The following is a 15882-nucleotide window of genomic DNA, read 5'->3' on the forward strand; positions in this document are numbered from 1 at the left end:
AATGCTAATAGGAACATACATATTGATAATTACCTTAAATGTAAATGGATTAAATGGTCCAACCAAAATACATAGACTGGCTGAATGGAAACAAAAACGATACCTGTACATATGCTGTCTACAAGAGATTCATTTCAGACCTAGGGACACATACAGACTGAAAGTGAGGGGATGGAAAAAGATATTCCATGCAAATGGAAATCAAAAGGGAGCTGGATTAGCAATTAGATTTTAAAATAAAGACTATTACAAGAGACAAAAAAAGCCACTACATAATGATCAAGGGATCAATCCAAGAAGAAGATATAACAATCATAAATATTTATGCACCCAACATAGGAGCATCTCAATACATAAGGCAAATGCTAACAGCCATAAAATGGATATTGACAGTAAAAAAATAATAGTTGGGGACTTTAACACCGTACTTTCACTGATGGACATATCATCCAAAATGAAAATAAATAAGGAAACACACGCTTTAAATGATATATTAAAAAAGATAGACTTAACTGATATTTATAGGACATTCCATCCAAAAACAACAGAATACCCTTTCTTCTCAAGTGCTCATGGAACATTCTCCAGGATAGATCATATCTTGGGTCACAAATCAAGCCTTGGTTAATTTAAGAAAATTGAAATCATATCACGTATCTTTTCCAAACACATTGCTATGAGACTAGATATCAGTTACAGGAAAAAAATCTGTAAAAATTACAAACATATGGAGGCTAAACAATACACTACTAAATAACCAAGAGATTACTAAAGAAATCAAAGAAGAAATAAAAAAATACCTAGAAACAAATGAAAATGAAAACGTGATGACACAAAACTTATGGGATACAGCAAAAGCAGTTTTAAGAGGGAAGTTTATAGCAATACAGTCCTACCTCAAGAAAAAAGAAACATCTCAAGTAAACAAGCTAACCTTATACCTAAAGCAATTAGGGAAAGAAGAGCAATGAAACCCAAATTTAGCAGAAGGAAAGAGATCATAAGGATCAGATCAGAAATAAATGAAAAAAAAATGAAGGAAACAATAGCAAAGATCAATAAAACTAAAAGCTGATTCTTTGAGAAGATAAACAAAATTGATAAACCATTAGCCAGACTCATCAAGAAAAATAGGGGAAGACTCAAATCAATAGAATTAGAAATGAAAAAGGAAAAGTAACAACTCATACTTCAGAAATACAAAGAATTATCAGCAATTACTATGAGCAAATATATGTCAAAAAATGGACAACCTGGAAGAAATGGACAAATTCTTAGAAAAGTACAACATTCTGAGACTGAACCGGAAGAAATAGAAAATATAAACAGACCAATCACAAGCACTGAAATTGAGACTGTGTTTAAAAATTTTCCAACAAATAAAAGCCCAGGGCCAGATGGCTTCACAGGCGAATTCTATCAACATTTAGAGAAGAGCTAACATCTATCCTTCTCAAACTCTTCCAAAATATAGCAGAGGGAAGAACACTCCCAAGCTCATTCTACGAGGCCACCATCACCCTCATATGAAAACCAAACAAAGATGTCACAAAGAAAGAAAACTACAGGCCAATATCACTGATGAACATAGATGCAAAAATCGTCAACAAAATACTCGCCAACAGAATCCAACAGCACATTAAAAGGATCATACACCATAATCAAGTGGGGTTTATCCCAGGAATGCAAGGATTCTTCAATATATGCAAATCAATCAATGTGATTAACCATATTAACAAATTGAAGGAGAAAAACCATGTGATCATCTGAACAGATGAAGAAAAAGCTTTTGAAGAAATTCAACACCAATTTATGATAAAATACCCTCCAGAAAGTAGGCATAGAGGGAACTTACCTCAACATAATAAATGCTGTATATGACAAACCCACTGCTAGCATCATTCTCAATGGTGAAAATCTGGAACCGTTTCCTCTACGATCAGGAACAAGACAAGGTTTTCCATTCTCACCACTATTATTCAACATAGTTTTGGAAGTTTTAGACACAGAAATCAGAGAAGAAAAAGAAATAAAAGCAATCCAAATTGGAAAACAAAAGTAAAGCTGTCACTGTTTGCAGATGATGTGATACTATACATAGAGAATCCTAAAGATGCTACCAGAAAACTACTAGAGCTAATCAATGAATTTGGTAAAGTAGCAGGATACAAAATAAATGCACAGAAATGTCTTGCATTCCTATACACTAATGATGAATAATCTGGAAGAGAAATCAAGGAAACACTCCCATATACCCCTGCAACAAAAGAATAAAATACCTAGGAATAAACCTACCTAGGGAAACAAGAGTCATGGATGCAGAAAAGTATAAGACAGTAATGAAAGAAATTAAAGATGATACAAAGAGATGGAGAGATATACCATGTTCTTGGATTGGAAGAATCAATATAGTGGAAATGACTATACTACTAATGCAATCTACAGATTCAATGCAATCCCTATCAAACTACCAATGGCAGTTTTCACAGAACTAGAACAAAAAACTTCACAATTTGTATGGAGACACAAAAGACCATGAATAGCCAAAGCAATCTTAAGGAAGAAAAATGGAGCTGGGGGAATCAGGCTCCTGGATTTCAGACTATGCTACAAAGCTACAGTAATCAAGACAGTATGGTACTGGCACAAAAACAGAAATGTAGACCAATGGAACAGGATAGAAAGCCCAGAGATAAACCCACGCACCTATGGTCACCTTATTTTTGATAAAAGAGGCAGGAATATACAGTGGCGAAAAGACAGCCTCTTCAATAAGTGGTGCTGGGAAAATTGGACAGCTACATGTAAAAGAATGAAATTAGAACACTTCCTAACACCATACACAAAAATAAACTCAAAATGGATTAAAGTCCTAAATGTAAGGCCAGACACTATCAAACTCTTAGAGGAAAACATAGGCAGAACACTCTAGGACAGAGATCACAGCAGGATCCTTTTTGACACACCTCATAGAGAAATGGAAATAAAAACAAAAATAGACAAATGGGGCCTAATGTAACTTAAAATCTTTTGCACAGAAAAGGAAACCATAAAAAAGACAAAAAGACAACCCTCAGAATGGGAGAAAATACTTGGAATTGAAGCAACTGACAAAGGATTAATCTCCAAAATTTACAAGCAGCTCATGCAGCTCAATATCAAAAACAAAACACACAACCCAATCCAAAAATGGGCAGAAGACCTAAATAGACATTTCTCCAAATAAGGTATACAGATTGCCAACAAACACATGAAAGAATGCTCAATGTCACTAATCATTAGAGAAATGCAAATCAAAACTGCAATGAGGTATGATCTCAGACCAGTCAGAATGGCCATCATCAAATAATCTAGAAACAATAAATGCTGGAGAGGTGTGGAGAAAAGGGACCCCTCTTGCACTGTTGGTGGGAGTTTAAATTGATACAGCCACAATAGAGAACAGTATGGAGGTTCCTTATAAAACTAAACATAGAACTAACATAGGACCCAGCAATCACACTACTGGGCATACACCTTGAGTAAACCATAATTCAAATAGAGTCATTTACCAGAATGTTCGTTGCAGCTCTATTTACAATAGCCAGGACATGGAATCAACGTATGTGTCCATGACAGATGAATGGACAAAGAAGATGTGACCCATATATACAATGGAATATTACTCAGCCATTAAAAGAAATGGAGTTATTTGTAGTGATGTGGATGTACCTAGAGTCTGTCATACAGAGTGAAGTAAGTCAGAAAGAGAAAAACAAATACAGTTTGCTAACACATATATATGGATTCTAAAAAAAAAAAAAAAAAGGTCATGAAGAACCTAGGGGCAAGACATGAATAAAGACACAGACCTACTAGATACTGGGAGGGGGAAGGGTAAGCTGGAACAAAGTGAGAGTGGCATGGACATATATACACTACCAAACGTAAAATAGATAGCTAGTGGGAAGCAGCCGCAGAGCACAGGGAGATCAGTTCTGTGCTTTGTGACCACCTAGAGGGGTGGGATAGGGAGGATGGGAGGGAGATGCAAGAGGGAGGAGACATGGGGATATATGTATATATATATAGTTGATTCACTTTGTTATATAGCAGAAACTAACACACCATTTTAAAGCAATTATACTCCAATAAAGTTTTTAAACAAACAAACAAAAAACACCCCCAAAAATTGCATTTTAGCACAGACATCCAAGGGTGCCAAGAACGTGACAGCATGACAGATAGTGAGAGAGGAAGCCAAGGCAGTTTTGGTGGCCTCCAATTCATGGTTGACAGCCAGGGATAATTTGTGGTTAACAGATCAGGAAAACTCACAGCCTATACATGCGTCCTCACTCTGAAAGTGTTGTGAGTGAGATTGTCTGAGTGGAGTCTGTGCCTAGCTTTTTGGGGTTTTGGGGGTTTTTTTTTCCCCTAGCTTTGAACTTTAAACACTGACTCTTTAGTGTGCCAGTATCTCTTTCTAAGTCGTCTTAAGTTACTTACCTCACTTTAAATAGTGATATATGTGATGTATAAGCTAGTTTATTCTAGACTTTAAGCCTATGTTTTGTTTTGTTTTTATTGAATTTTACTTGATTTACAATGTTCTGTCAGTTTCTGGTGTACAGCAAATTGATTTATATATATGTATTTTTTTTCAGATTCTTTTCCATTATAGTTTATTATAAGATATTGAATATAATTCCTTGTGTTATACAGTAGGACCTTGTTGTTTTTGTATCTCTTAATGCCAACTCCTAATTTATCCCTCCACTCTCCCCACCCTTTGGTAACCATAAGTTTATTTTCTAAGTCTTTGAGTCTGTTTCTGTTTCATAGATATGTTCATTTGTGTCATATTTTAGATTCCATATATAAGTGATATCATATGATATTTGTCTTTCTCCTCCTGACTTACTTCACTTAGTGTGATAACCTCTAGGTCCACCCATGTTGCTGCAGATGACATTATTTCATTATTTTTTATGGCTTAGTAGTATTTCATTGTATACATATACCACATCTTATTTATCCATTGATCTGTCAATGAACACTTAAGTTGCTTCCATGTCTTGGCTATTGTGAAAAGTGCTGCTATGAACATTGGGTTACATGTATCTTTTTGAATTACAGTTTTCTCCAGATATATGCCCAGGAGTGGGATTACTGAATCATATGATAACTCTATTATTAATTTTTGAAGAAACCTCCATACTGTTCTCCATAGTGGTTGTACCAATTTACATTTCCTCCAACAGTGTAGGAGGGTTCCCTTTTCTTCATACCCTCTCCAGCATTTGTTATTTGCAGACTTTTTAATGATGGCCATTCTGACTGGTGTGAGGTAAACATAAGGCCTTTGAATTGCCACTCACACTGCCTAGAACACTCTGTCCTCAGATTGTCAGCTTAAATGGCAGTTCTTCAGAAAGTCTTTCCTGAGCCCCTGTTTAAAGAAGTTAGATGCAATAGCTTTCTGTTATATTACATTGCTTTATTATCTTGTAGCATATATCACTTTTTGGAATTATCTTAAAGTTTTGTAATAGTATTTTTCTTTGTTGTAGGTATCCCCTTTCTGGTCTGGAAACTCTCTGAGAATAAGGACTTTCTCTGTCTCATTCACCATTGGATCCTCAGAGCCTGGACTAGTCCCTGGCTTTTACGTCTCTCTGCTCCTTCAAGGCAACGATCATATCTTAGACAACTTGCCAAGCCTGATGCCCCAGGACAGTAAGTGATTCCCATTAATGTGTAGACTTATTTAATAAATACAATTGAGCTTTGTAGAAGTAACCAGTAGTGAACACTAAGTGAGCGCCTTGTTGGAAAAAAAGGCCATTTTTCTCTTAATCAACTTTTAATTAATTTAAAACCAGCTATTATTTTTGTGTATTTGTGTGTTCAGCTTGCATTTGAGCATCATTTTGTGGCAGGTGCTTTGAGAAGTGAAAGAGATGAGTACAAGTGGTCGTTGCCTTTCAAAGTCTTCTACTCTGTTCTGAAAGACGTGGGTGAAATTCATTTTCCTTTCTAATCTTTGGAAATGGTGCCTAGCTGTGTTCTTAGATAAATAATGCCTTTAAAAATGAATAAATGGATAAAAGTAAAAATCACTGAATGAATAAAAAGAGGTGAATTAAGTGATAGGAGTTAGAACCAGATGCAGCCAATCATCAAAGTCTTTGAGTCAGGGTGAAGGGATTTGATTGCATGAAGTCTTTGACTCATGAAGTAGACTTAATTTATTTTTCACCCAGTAGAAACCATTCACTGTTTCCTTGTGTTCATGTTATTGTTTCTTACTACCGTGGGTTGTTCTTGATGTCCCCATGGCTGGAATGCATGCTGATAATCTTTGTATGTTTAAAATCCATTCACTGAAGATAAAAGCAAACATCATCATCTCAGTGAAATAGTTTACTACCTCCCTTGCAGTAAGAAATTTCTCCACCTCTGAATTCCTAGAATGGTCTATTGACTCTCTGCCTGTCACACATAACCCTTTTCATCTTATATTGCCATTATTATGTCTGCGTTTAATCTTCTCTTTTAGACTCAGCTCCTTGAGGGTGGGCTTATTGCTGATTTATCTGAGTAGCAAATTTTTAGTAATTCATTAAAAAAGTATTTACTGAAGACATTACATGTGAGGCAGAGTGCTAGTATTGGAGAAAGAGTTGTGAGCACCTAACATCGACAAGGCAAACACTAGTATGCCTTGGATTTTAGAGTTTAATAAAGAGCAGAGTATTAATGGCTTTTATTAGTTGAGCACATCAGACCATTTGATGAGATAATTATCTTAGCATATTGTAGCTGAAGACATAGGTTTTATTTATTTATTTATTCTGGATAAATGCATTTACTTTTTTAAATTAAAGTATAGTTCATGTAAAATATTATGTAAGTTACAGGTGTGCAATATAGTGATTCAAAATTTTTAAAGATTATACTCCTTTTATAGTTATTATAAAATATTGGCCTTATTCCCTCTGTTGTACAATGCATCCTTGTAGCTTATTTCATACATAATAGTGTGTACCTCTTAATCCCCTACCTCTGATGGCTCCTCCCCCCTTCCCTCTCCACACTGGTAACCACTAGATTGCTCTCTATATCTGTGAGTCTGCTTTTTTTTGTTATTGTTTTTATATTCACTGGTTTGTTGTAGTTTTACATTCCACATGTGCTATCATACAGTATTTGTCTTTCTGTCTCATTTATTTCACTTAGCATAATGCCCTCCAAGTCCATCCACGTTGCTGCAGATGGCATTTTTTCATTATCTTTTATGGCTGAGTAGTATTCCATCGTGTATATATACCACACCGCCTTTATCTTTTTTAAACATCTTTATTGGAGTATAATTGCTTTACAATGGTGTGTTAGTTTCTGCTTTATAACAAAGTGAATCAGCTATACATATACATAAGTTCCCATATCTCTTCCCTCTTGCGTCTCCCTCCCTCCCACCCTCCCTATCCCACCCTCCCTATCCCACCCCTATAGGTGGTAACAAAGCACTGAGCTGATCTCCCTGTGCTATGCGGCTGCTTCCCACTAGCTGTCTAGTTTACATTTGGTAGTATATATAAGTCCATGCCACCCTCTCAGTTCGTCCCAGCTTACCTTTCCCCCTCCCCGTGTCCTCAAGTCCATTCTCTACATCTGCGTCTTTATTCCTGTCCTGCCCCTAGGTTCTTCAGAACCATTTTCTTTTTTCTTTTTTAGATTCCATATATATGTGTTAGCATACGGTATTTGTTTTTCTCTTTCTGACTTACTTCACTCTGTATGACAGACTCTAGGTTCATCCACCTCACTACAAATAACTCAATTTCATTTCTTTTAATGGCTGAGTAATATTCCATTGTATATATGTGCCACATCTTCTTTATCCATTCATCTCTCAATGGACCCTTAGGTTGATTCCATGTCCTGGCTATTGTAAATAGAGCTGCAATGAACATTGTGGTACATGACTATTTTTGAATTATGGTTTTCTCAGGGTGTATGCCCAGTATTGGGATTGCTGGGTCATATGGTAGTTCTATTTTTAGTTTTGTAAGGAACGTCCATACTGTTCTCCATAGTGGCTGTATCAATTTACATTCTCACCAACAGTGCAAGAGGGTTCCCTTTTCTCCACACCCTCTCCAGCATTTATTGTTTGTAGATTTTTTGGTGATGGCCATTCTAACTGGTGTGAGGTGATACCTCATTGTAGTTTTGATTTGCATTTCTCTAAAGATTAGTGACGTTGAGCATTCTTTTATGTGTTTGTTGACAATCTGAATATCTTTGGAGAAATGTCTCTTTAGGTCTTCTGCCCAATTTTGGGTTGGGTTGTTTGTTTTTTTGATATTGAGCAGCATAAGCTGCTTCTAAATTTTAGAGATTAATCCTTTGTCAGTTGCTTCACTTGCAAGTATTTTCTTCCATTCTGAGGATTGGCTTTTCATCTTTTTATGGTTTCCTTTGCTGTGAAAAGCTTTTCAGTTTCATCAGGTCTCATTTGTTTGTTTTTGTTTTTGTTTCTTTTTCTCTAGGAGTTGGGTCAAAAAGGATCTTGCTGTGATTTATGTCATAGGGTGTTCTGCCCATGTTTTCCTCTAAGAGTTTGAGACTGTCTGGCCTTACATTTAGATCTTTAATCCCTTTTCAGTTTAGTTTTGTGTATGGTATTAGGGAGTGTTCTAATTTCATTGTTTTACATGTAGCTGTCCAATTTTCCCAGCACCACTTATTGAAGAGGCTTTTCTCCATTGTATATTCTTGCCTCCTTTATTAAAAATAAGGTGACCATAGGTGCATGGGTTTATCTCTGGAGTTTCTATTCTTTTCCATTGATGTATATTTCTGTTTTTGTGCCAGTACCATACTGTCTTGATTAATGTGGCTTTATAGTATAATCTGAAATCCAGGAGCCTGATTCCTCCAGCTTCGTTTATCTTTCTGAAGATTGCTTTGGCTATTCGGGGTCTTTTGTGTTTCTATACAGATTGCAAAATTTTCCTTCTAGTTCTGTGAAAAATGCCATTGGTAATTTGCTAGGGATTGCATTGAATCTGTAGATTGCTTTGGTTAATATAGTCATTTTCACAATGTTGATTCTTCCAGTCCAAGAACATGGTATATCTCTCCATCTGTTTGTATCATCCTTAATTTCTTTCATCAGTGTCTTATAGTTTTCTGCACACACGTCTCTTGTTTCCTTAGGTAGGTTTATTCCTAGGTATTTTATTCTTTTTGTTGCAGGGGTAAATGGGAGTGTTTCCTTGATATCTCTTTCAGATTTTTCATCATTAATGTGTAGGAATGCAAAAGATTTCTGTGCATTAATTTTGTATCCTGCTACTTTACCAAATTCATTGATTAGCTCTAGTAGTTTTCTGGTAGCATCTTTAGGATTCTGTATGTATACTACGGTGTCATCTGGAAACAGTGACAGTTTTACTTACTCCTTTCTGATTTGGATTCCTTTTATTTATTTTTCTTCTCTGATTGCTGTGGCTAAAACTATGTTGAATAATAGTGGTGAGAGTGGGCAACCTTGTCTTGTTCCTGATCTTAGTGGAAATGGTTTCAGTTTTTCACCATTGAGAATGATGTTGGCTGTACCACACCTTCTTTGTTCAGCCATCTATTGATGGACACTTAGGTTACTTCCATATCTTAACAAATCTAAACCATGCTGCTGTGAACATTGGGGTGCAGGTAGGAGGGTTCTCTTTTTTCCACATCTTTGCCAACATTTGTTATTTGTCTTTTTTAAAATAATTAATTAATTAATTTTTGGCTGTGTTGGGTCTTCATTGCTGCATGCGGGGTTTCTCTCATTGCAGTGAGTGGAGGCTACTCTTTGTTGTGATGCTCTGGCTTCTCATTATGGTGGCTTCTCTAGTTGCAAAGCACGGTCTCTAGGCACATGGACCTCAGTAGTTGTGGCATATGGGCTCAGTAGTTGTGGCTCATGGGCTCTAGAGAGCAGACTCAGTAGTTGTGGCACACAGGCTTAACTGCTCTGTGGCATGTGGGATCTTCCTGGACCAAGGTTTGATCCTGAGTTGCCTGCATTGACAGGCAGATTCTTAACCACTACACCACCAGGGAAGTCCATTTGTGTTCTTTCTGAAGATGTAAGTTTTAGATTCCACAGATTATGGTTTCACTCCTCCTCTATTGCTTACTGGATATGTGACCTAAAGCTGGTAATGAGACATCTTGGAACTTCTGTCTCAGCTACTTGTTACCACAAATAATGCTGTGTAACAAACCACACCAAAGTAGATTAAAATAGAATTTATTAAACTCATGAGTCTATGGTTTGATAGGGTGGTTCTTCTGGTCTGGGCAAGGGTAGGTTGTTTTCATTTTGGCTAGCTCATATGTCTGTGAGCTGGTGAGTCAGCTGGGAGGATGGATCATTCTAGTTGTGCTTCACCCAAGAAAGATCTTTGGCACATGTTTTTTCACCCTCTACTAAGTAAGCCTGGACTTGTCCACATGGTGGTTGTGGGGGTCCTAAAAAGCTAGTAATCTAGGCTCCAAGTTGGTAGTGTCACTTTTGCCACATTCTGTTGGCAGAAGCAATTCACAAGATCAGATCAGATTCGTGGGGTAGGGATTCCATCTTTTGATGTGAGTTACTGGAAAATCACATTGTAAGAATGTGGGTACAGGGGGACATGAGCAGTTGTTGGTTATATTTTTACTTCATCTACTATTACTTCAGTCTATAAAACAGAGATGATAATAATAGTTGCTAGTTTATAGGTGGATTCTGAAAATTATATAAAATAATGTGGAAAAAACCTGGGATGTTATCTGGCACTTAAGAAATGTTGGAAGTTTTTTAAGATTTTTTCATCACTTATCCTCACAACCAAGCATAGAGAGATATTATATTCCTCATTCAGGTTACTTGTCCCTGACCACAAAGTTAGTCAGTTATGGGGCCAGGATTCAAATCAGGATTCAATTCAAAGCTGGTAGCAGAGATTTCCCAACTATTCACCAAAGTTGTTTTTCTTTTTGTTTGTTTGTTTTTCCTGGACTACATTTCCCAGCCCCTCTTGCTGCAAGTGTGATAGTGTGATTATTTTCTAGCCCATAAATGGTGAGTAGTATTGCTCAGGAGGAAGGAGCCCAGATCTCTGATTCTCCACTTAGAAGAGAACTTCCTACAGATTAGGAACACTGATTTTCAGTTTTAGTGAGCTAGGAATAAATTTTCTTGTGAATAGGCAATGAAGTTTTGGAGTTCTTACAGTAATAACAAACTAACTACTGTGGTTTAGTTGTAACACACCAATAGTACTATAGCAAGCCAGCTGTAACAAACTAATACTAGCCATAACAAACTAGCTAGTTATAACTGGTTGTTACTAGCTATAACAAACTAACCAATACAGAGTTTAATTTCTCAAACACTACGTGGTACAATTTAAGAAAGTGAAAAGTTTTCTAGGTAGTATTTTGCAGGTATTAGGCTCTATCATTCATTGAAGAAATGAAGTTTCCAAAACTAAACATAAGCTTTCCAGTCCCTTAATACCATGTACCACTATCTCTTTATCTCCCCTCTGTCTGCAATTTCCTCCTTTTCCTTCCACTCAGAGAAACACGTTCCTTTTACATTAAACCAAACTGACTGTAGGGTTTACGTGCATCTAACCTGGGCCAGAAGATCAAATTCTCTGATTAGAGTACCATTATTAGGGTTCATTTTATCTACATGAACAAAAGCAAAATGAAAAAAAAAATCAAGTGGTCTTTTCTATAGATTGAAAATATTTGTTTCAGAGCCTCTCTTTTCCAATTCTGAGGACACTATCAAGGATTTGGTGGGGTTCAAGGAAATTTTCACAGGGTTGTGGAAGTGGGTTTTAAGCACTCTAATGGAAAGAGAGGAGTTGAAAATTAAAAGTGAAGGAAATTAGAAGGGTTCAAAAAAGCTAGTGAAAACAGAAAAAATATATCAACCCTACTTGAAATTAGAGAGCATGAAATTTACCCTCCCTTTGGCCCAGAAAGAAGATTCCATACTAAGTGGCACCATTATAGAAGCTGTAGAGAGACAATTAGGGCTTTAAATTATGACAAGTATTTGAGACCTCTAGTATTGACATCACTCAAAGAATTTGCCCTATGCCTTAGAGGAACATGGAGTCATAGAGAGGCAGATGATGTAAACATGGAGCCAAGGAATAAGAAGTCTACTTACATGCCTTAAAAGGAGAACAATTAGCAATACAGCGAAATAGAATCCAACTTTTTAAAAAAATGCTATTTCTATTCAGTAACCTCACTTTAAAAGAAAGAATAATAATATAGGTAACATTTAATGCATACTTACTATGTGCCAAGTACTCTTGAGTTGAACAAGAAAGAGGCAAATAATAAAATCAAGTTGAAATTAGAGATTTTGTGAAAGCAAATGTTTTAAAAGGTATACCAGATACCAAGGAGGTTTGGGGTAGAGGAAGAAGATGAAATTTAAAGTCATAGGTTGACTCTTGGCTGTGGCACTTGGGCAAGCATGTCACCTCTCCAGTCCTCTGTGGGTTCATGTGTAAACTGGGAATAATGATAACCTCCACTGAGGGTCAGTAAGATAAAAATGTGTGAGGGCACTTTTCCAGCTGCAATATGCAAGGCATATGACCATATTTAAATTAATCTCTTACATTACACACACACACACACACACACACACACACACACACACACACACCTAATTGTCTCACTTACAGTGATATCTGGTGGGAAGAAACAGCACAGCTTTTTTTTTTGCAGTGGTTCATGTCTAGGGAGACACGCTGTATATCACCAATATCCCTTTATTGCCCAATAAATAAGCAAAACCTCACAACCAACTAGGCACATCACAACAAAAACACAGCTCCGAAACAAAACGTAGAACAACGTTCAAAGGCAGCTGCAGAAGACAGTTACATGATGGAAATAGGAAATGAGATAACTCACTCATATATTTCATTTCTTCCAGTAACTCATTAGATACTTAAGAGAAGTGGCTTTTACCAGTTTTCTTTTCATTAAATATTCATATTTTCTAATGGAAATTGTTCTGACATATTGGGTAAATTGAGCAACTTATAAATGTATGCCTCTGAAAGAAGAGTTTGAGAATTCCCAGTGAGCAAGCTAATGCTTAAATGATTAACACTCCATTGATTTTATAATTAAAAAGCTAGAAAGTCAATATAGTGTGTGTTTTAAATGTTATGATAGCTGTTTGCCTTGATGCTTAGATCATAAGATTTTTGATTGCACATCTCTGTTAACTATGCAAAGTATTACTGTGCTTTCACTGGAGGATCCTCTTTCAATTCTCTGGGGACAAAATCCCTCCATTAAGTCACCTATGAGGTAAAAAATGCAAATGAACCATTCTTACTATTTAGAAATAAAGGAAAAGATAATATGGTCTAGAAAATTTAAAGACCAGAAATTTGAATACAGGGTATACTTTGTATTCCTGGTAGGCAAGAGGATACTTGAGTTTCTGGGGAACTATGAGAGAGTAACTTAACCTTAATTTTTCTACATCAGTCCAGTAAATGTTTAATGAACACTTACTATGTGTTTAGGATACAGTGGTGAATAAGAAAAACATGGTGCCTGAAATCAGGGGACTTAGAAGATAAACAAGCAAGTGGTAACAACACAGTGTGAGGAATGTGGTGGAAAGGAGCTGTGAGAACATATACAAGGGGGCAGATAGGTCAAGAACACTGTCCCTGATGGGATGACTTATGCTGGACCCTGAGGATGCAAAGAAGGTAGGATTGTTCCAGGCAGTGGTAAGAATATGTGCATTGGCCAGGAAATTAGAAAAAAGAGGGCATGTTTGTATAGCTGAATCACACTGACTCCATTTTGTCAGCTCCATCTTGGTCCCAAAGTCCTACTCTCTCTCCCTTCTACGTGACTGAACCTTAGTCTACAAACAAGGAATGTGCCCAAGCCAGGTAATTTCCTTATTGACTTTTACGCTTGCCTTCATCTGATAAATTTTTTTTATTTTATTTTTATTGGAGTATAGTTGATTTACAATGTTGTGGTAGTTTCTGCTGTACAGCAAAGTGAATCAATGATACATATACACATATCCACTCTTTTTTAGATTCTTTTCTCATATAGGTCATTACAGAGTGCTGAGTAGAGTTCCCTGTGCTATACAGCAGGTTCTTATTAGTTACCTATTTTATATATAACAGTGTGTATATTGTCAATCCCAATCTCCCAATTTATCCCTCCCCCCACTTCCCCTTTTCCCCTGGGCAACCATAAATTTGTTTTCTACATCTGTGACTATTTCTGTTTTGAAGGTAAGTTTATTTGTACCATTGTTTTAAATTCCACATATAAGCAATGTCATATGATATTTGTCTTTCTCTGTCTGACTTACTGAACACTGGAAGAATGTCTTATGCTGACACATGGTTAGTGTTCATGAGACACCTGGGAGGGGGCGGGAGGAAAAAAACTCTGGTTTCCATCGGTGCGAAAGTGCTTCTCACTTGGTAGTCAGATTCTATTCTTAGGTTTGGCCCTGTTAAATCCCCCTGTACCCCTTTTAAGGGGTGCAGAATGTAGCTGCAAATGCTTCTGGATTGCTGTCTGCTCAATCCTGCCCGTAAGTAAGTACACACAATAAGCTTTATAATTGCATTTTATGGAGTTGCCTGTTTCATGTTTCAGTCTAATAGTTCCTTCACTTTGGAGGGTATTATTCAATAGCCCTGCCATCCAACATGTGTGGTAGCCACTAAAAGTGTGGATAGAAAAGTGGTGCCTCACAAAAACCTATCATGAACCACAAATATGAGTTATATAAGTAAACATGACTTATAATTTAAAATTTTGCAGTAGTCATGTTAAAAAAAGTAAAAAAAAATTGATCATATTAATTTCAATAATATATTTCATTAAGCCCTATATATCCCAGATATCATTTCAGTGACTAATCAATATAAAAATATTAACGAAACATTTTACTTCATTTTTTCATGCTGTCTTTGAAGTTCTCTGTGTATTTTATACTTAGATCACAGCTCACTTTGACCTAGCCACATTTCAAGTGCTCAGTGGCCAAATGGCTACCACATTGGACAATACAGGGATAGACAGTAAAATAATGGATTAAATGTTGAGAGATGGAAATAGACATGTAGAAGGAGCCAAATCCTGAGATGTTTTATTTCTTTCTTTGCAACCCAGTGACTTAGATGAGGTGGTATTTAAGGACCTTCTAACCCTAAAAGTTTATGAACCTCTATCCTATTTCAGTGTAGGATGGCAAAGAAGTGTCCCAAACTGAATGTTCTTACCTTAACATCTCAAAATTATTTTAGCACCATTGTTGTCATAGTTGTTGTCTCCTCCCCTCCTCTTCCCCCCTCCTTTTCCTCCTCCTTCACCTCCTCATTCTCCTCCTCTTCCCCCTCTTCCTCTTCCTCCTTCTTCTTAACTACAAAGGTATTTATACCCGCCTCTGACCCAGGAATGCCATAATGAATACACTTACTCTCACATGAATTTTTCTTTAAAGCTCATTTCTCTTGGTTCGTTCAGAAGGACTTCAGTTTGACGGTATCTATTGTAGATTTTTACAAAGTAAATTTCACATGCTGATAATAGCACCTTATTTTTTCTTTGAAAGCTATTGCTCCTCCATTCTCAGTCCATGTTGTTTGGGTGTGGCTAGCCATGCTCCAAGTCAAGGGGTAGGTATGTTTCAGGCTTAAGGCTGTGTCTTTGGCCACAGTGATTGGTTCAGTGACAGTTGTGTGGCCTAAGTCATCTTACTAGGTCCCAATAAGAGCTCATCTGGGGGAAATTTTGCTCGAGCTATTGGCATAAAAGTAC

The sequence above is a fragment of the Hyperoodon ampullatus genome, assembly GCF_949752795.1.
Source record: "Hyperoodon ampullatus genome assembly, chromosome: 4".
NCBI lineage: Eukaryota > Metazoa > Chordata > Mammalia > Artiodactyla > Ziphiidae > Hyperoodon > Hyperoodon ampullatus.